Here is a 5431-nt window from a genome sequence, read left to right as displayed (position 1 = left end):
CCCTATAACAACAGTGAAAAGGTTTGCACTGGTTAAGACCCACCACAATTAAGATAGGGTACTACTCTCACAAATAATCTGAAATTATAGTGGTGAATGAGCACTGACTATAGGACAGCTGGATAAGTGAAAATTACCCTTAATCATGGGCTGTCTTATTGTAATGGAGTACAACTGGTAATTACTTAGTAAAGAAAAAGTAAATTAAGCCTAATTAAATTATCTTACTAAATGTGGAATTTGCTGCTTTTCTTTGTAATAATATGATTTATTAAATATTTTTGAGTTTTGGATTTGTAGAGAAAGAAAACTAAAGACAGCTTAATCAATTAGGAAAATAGTTGCAACACTAACCTGACACAAAATTACTTTGTCTCTGAGGTCCAAAACAGATTTAATCATTTTCAGTACTGAAAAAACCACATTGAAACAGTGATGCTGAAATATATTGAGTTCATCAGTGTCACAAAAAAACAAAAAACAATTGCAGGTTGTCTGTTTTTAATAAAATGCATTCCCGTGTTTATAATCACATGAATGCTCTTGATTTCACTCTGTATGAGCAGTGTTTCTTCAGAGACCCTGATGTGGCTGCCAATCTGAAAAAGATGGAGGCCGGAGTCTGGGTGCCTCTTGGTATGTAATATCCCCCAGAAAGCCTTTCATCACTGATCATAGGAAATTGGTCTCATCTGCTGGACAATAATTGCTGTCAGATCTCTGTGGAATGTTTTTGAGTTTTGTGTTATAGACAAGCCAGTAGTGTCTGTCGATGTGGAGGTGGTGCCGTGTACTAAAGTTTCCATGGAGCTGTTTGACCCAATCTACTCTTGTGGCATCCTGAGGGCCTCTGGACATGTAGTTAAATGCTTTCATGACGTCTACCCCGACTATGATGAACTCAGACAGGTGACTCTCTCTGTCTGCTTCCATCTGTCTGTCTTCTCTGTATCTATGTGTTTTTGACATGAGGTCAGTGTACGTCTTCCTCTGTTCCTCCAGATGCTGCAGGAAGAGGACAGTGGAGCACTACTACGTGGTTGGAGAAGAGGGAGCGAGGAGAGTTTCTGTTTTCGCCTCTTCAAGCACCTGTGTCTCGGAGGAGAGCTCTGTCAGTATGAAGACACCATTGATTCTTACATCAAACACTACGAAACGAGTGTACAAAGATCTGATCAGGTGAGCAGTATCGGGCCATACTTTGATGCTATTCTGTCCAAATATATTAGTCAAATCAGCTTTCCCTACATCTCCATGTATACACACATATCCTGCCTGTGTAATTTTATATGGTCTTGTAATTTTATGCTTTATTCTTGTAGTTTCAAAAGGATCCAGACACAGAGAAGATCAATGTTGTCTCCACCGTGCTTAAATCAGTGCCTATGTAAGTTACTGGTTGAGACTTTATGTCAGCTGTATATATGAAAGAGGACTGAGTGTCTGTCACAACATAATTTTATTTGAATCTCACCTCTAACTGGAATGGAATAATCATGACTGCACTGCCTCTGTTTTGAAGATATTACATTATAAATTTAAGCTTAAATTGCATTTTTTCAGTTTAAATCTTACAACCATTATCAATAATCTGCAAAGCCATAGCTGTTGCTTTCCCATAACTCAACAAACACTTTGTTTATCCTTGAAGGATGAGTCAGACGATGTTACCCAGGGAGACGAGAGGAGAGCAGACGTTTGCCTATTAATTATCGACCCCTTCAAGCGACATGTGACTTTGTTCTACCACTTCTACGGTGTGGAAACTTCACGTCGTGACAGTGAAGAACCGGAAATGGTCCTGTGGGCTGAATCAGACCAGAGGTACAAAAAGGAATAATTTTCTGCTATTGAAGTGTCACAAAAAATGTACCAACCTTAAAAAACAACTCCATACCTGCCTTTGTGGGTAATGTTGAGCCCTTTGTTTGTGTTGGTTTTTTGATTTTTCCCATATTATTTCCAACTAATGATAATATAAACAGGTAACATCCTTGCTCTGATTAAATGTCAGTAAACTCAACAAGGAAATCAAGAGATGTGGTCATGATATCTCTAACTCTGCCACATTCATTCACAAATGATTTACCTGACATGTTAACTATTTTTAAAACATCAGTTCCATGGTAATGTTCGTCGAATTTTGAATTAACACCAGATTTTTTTGCCATCCAATTTCAACATGTTATCCTGTAAATATAAAACCCTTACACAGTTTTATATAGAATAGTTCAGTTTAAAGAAAAGAGAACAGTCAACATCAGTCCAAAGAGCTTTATTGAAACAAATTAAATTAATAAGTTAGTCAAGTGAGCTAATTTTATCCTCAGCAGATCACATTTTTGTACTCTTTTAAAGATCAAATAGAGGTGTGCATTAGATAGAAAATAAGATAAGCGCATAAGTCATCAACCAGTAGCTACATCAATGGGAATTGGAAGACTTTGTTAGGTTAGCATTTTGCTTATTGCTTTGATCAGTTTTCATTTTAACAACAGTTCCAATACCTTAGAGAGCAGTTAAAGGCAACGAGCTGGAATGTCCAAATGGCAGCAAGTCACGTGAACGATGGATGGTAAGGACGTCATGAAGAAAAGAACAGAGTGAAGAAGAGAAAAGAGAACGTGCAGATTGAGTCATGCATTGCATTCAGTCAGTTAGACAATCAGTTACTGTTTTTTCATACTTGGTTTCCTAGACTAGTGCCCCTAGTGGCCTCAGAGTAGTTGTGTGGAAGCATTCTGGTCTAAGTGACATGCTTATGAAAGGAGACATGCCTGCAGAGTTTCCTGTTGCAATACAAATGTCCATGCCTCCAGTCTCCAAATCTGACAGGTGTTAAAATACAGTAAGGGCGTCGACACAAAGAGGTCCTGGTAGGGTTTACAATGATATGCTGAATATACATTAATAATTCTCAGAAATATCAAAGATGCAACAGTCATAAAAGACTAACATCCCTAAAAACTATGTGTTCATAACAATTTTGATAGAGTTTCTTCAGTTAGATCAACATTTTTGCCAAAAAGAGCTAATGGCTATTCTCATGTGATATTTCTATCAAACACTGTTGTCTTTAAAGCAGCATTAATAGTTTAAGTTTGAGATAGAAAGCCGCACCGTATCAGTTTACAGAACGAGACATAGAAGGCACAGGTCATTTCTTCTACTTGACTCAAGACTTCACAGAAGACAACCATTATTTTTTTTTCTAATACTGGGGCACTACTAACAACAACATGCAATACAGTGGTCTCACATACTTTTCATGAAGCTCAACATTCCAGGTGACAATGATGTGACAGTACTGTTCAGAGTAATAACGCCTCTAATAACGAGACATCTCTGTTATAATTTTAAATCAAACAATAAAGTTACCTAGCATTTCTCTTTGAAATGAATGCAAAGATTTTACAATGCCAACAGCAAGCTCGAAGTGCCATTTTATTCCTCATGGCAGCGATCTAAAATAAATAGATCTAAAGAGACCGACAAAATGAAGTACTGTACATTCACTGTTTGAAGTCTAGGCTTGGCTTGAATGGAGAAGTGGAGCACCTGAGTCAACTGGCTTGACTGAACCAAATAAATGAATCACTTGCAGGGACAGACGAACTGTTTTCACTGGCCAAATACAGTATGATGAATGTTTTCTTAGTTGAAGCTGGCAGCAATTATCTGATGACATTAAAAAAAATATGAGCTTAAAATACAAATGAAGCTCTGCGAGCGTGTGCGTGTCAACCTGATCAGCTGTGTTAGTTACAGTTGTGTCATCCATGAATTTAGCTTGACAAAAATTGCTACATTTATTTTAAGATCATATCTAACTGAATTAAATATATTAACTTAAACCCTACATTCACTTTAACAACCAAAAAAAAAATCATTACAAAAACATAGAAAATTTGCTGTTATAGGTTACACAAAATCGAATACATCAACATAGTTACAGTAAAGAAATTAAAACAAAATGATAAAGTTACACATGACAAAAATGTGTTATATTTATTCAAGTGCCAAAGTATTTAAGTAAAAGAAATTGCTTTCATTGTGTGTATGTGTGTGTGCCTTTGTGCACTCTCCAGTTTTTGTCCATAAGCACGGAGCCTTTACTGTGCAACAAACATGTCCAAGAAAAAAAACAGAAAAAAGACAGACAAGAGTAAAGTGGACTGGCATTGACAGTCAGTGTTGACACCTATAAGTGATGACTGAAGCCCAACCCTGCACCACTGTCTCGTCTGTAGTGAAGCTGTAAGGCCGGAAACCATTTCCTAAGACACGTGCATTCATGAGGATAATGGCCTGGAATTCATGCGCTGGACCTGGACACCTTACAGGTTGTTCGTTGTTTAAAACTGCACCAAACTGGCAAAAAGTCTCTGCAAGTGCATGTACCATGTGATGACTGTAAGAGCGACAAGTATCCTGCTTGTAAGAAAGGTTGTGAAGTATTACTGACTGCCTGAACACAGCTGACATTAACCTGACCTGAGGCTTGATGTGAGTTACGAGGAGAAGTGCAAAAATGAATATCTAAAAGAAATGTCTAAATTCTGAGGATCAGTGAGGTTTTATCTACAGGATTCGTCTGAGCATCATGCATGTTTGGAGGGTGGGCTGCAAGACAGAGTTTTAAAGATCATGTTAAGAACATAAATTCTAGTTATTAGAATACTCAAATAGCCTTTCAAACGCTGCAAAGGAGGGATTTTAGACCTGTGATAGGACATTTTTGGATCTGTTAATCCTAAACAAGTGGGCACATTCCTCACTTGAATGCCAGCCAAACAGGGAATAATGTCTTGTTTTTTTGCAAGTGGGCCTGTTGGGAGAAAGAACTTCTGAGAGAAGAAAGGAGATCAAAAACAAAAACAATGTACAGTACACATCAGTCACATTTCTTCCAGCTCTGTTTTCATGTGACAGGTTTGGGCGATTAAAGCAGGATTTACACATTTAGAACTCCCTGGTTGGGTGGGAAGTTGTACCGTTTGTTTTGGTGAGGTCAGCCCAGTCTGGTGTGGTCAATGGTGTGAATGCAATATCTGCAGGTGGTACCCATTACATTCATCACAGTATCAGAATTGTGATGCCATCCTAAGGTACTGAACAAACGAGTGGCATGGCACGTGCAGCACTGTCAACTGAGTCAGAACACTCTCAGTCAGTTTGATCCAAGCAGCCAAGAAAAAACAGAAATGATGAATGGGGGGGGGGGGGGGGGGGGGTGTCGTCTCCAAAGATTTGTGAAACCTCAAAGCTCACAGTATCTGATTATCTAAAGGTGAAGCTTCAAAGTAGGCATAGATATAAAGCATGAGGTGAGTGGGTGAAAGTGGTTCAGTAGTCAAGTAATAGTTGTTCATGTGTCCTCTCTTTATCTCCATCCTAATCTGGTGGGTTGAGGGGGGGGGGGTTCCTGTGA

At 38.4% G+C, this 5431-nt stretch overlaps 1 pseudogene; it reads left to right on the top strand.

Moving 5' to 3' along the window:
- The window catches only part of LOC111223111, a 5001-nt pseudogene extending 3610 nt beyond the window's left edge, over window positions 1-1391 (top strand).
- Window positions 1392-5431: the final 4040 nt, after the last annotated feature.

This window comes from Seriola dumerili, unplaced genomic scaffold (assembly GCF_002260705.1).
Source record: "Seriola dumerili isolate Sdu_G_001 unplaced genomic scaffold, Sdu_1.0 BDQW01000110.1, whole genome shotgun sequence".
Taxonomy (NCBI): domain Eukaryota; kingdom Metazoa; phylum Chordata; class Actinopteri; order Carangiformes; family Carangidae; genus Seriola; species Seriola dumerili.
Note: the sequence above shows the minus strand (reverse complement) of the source record. Positions and strands in the feature narration are given on the sequence as shown.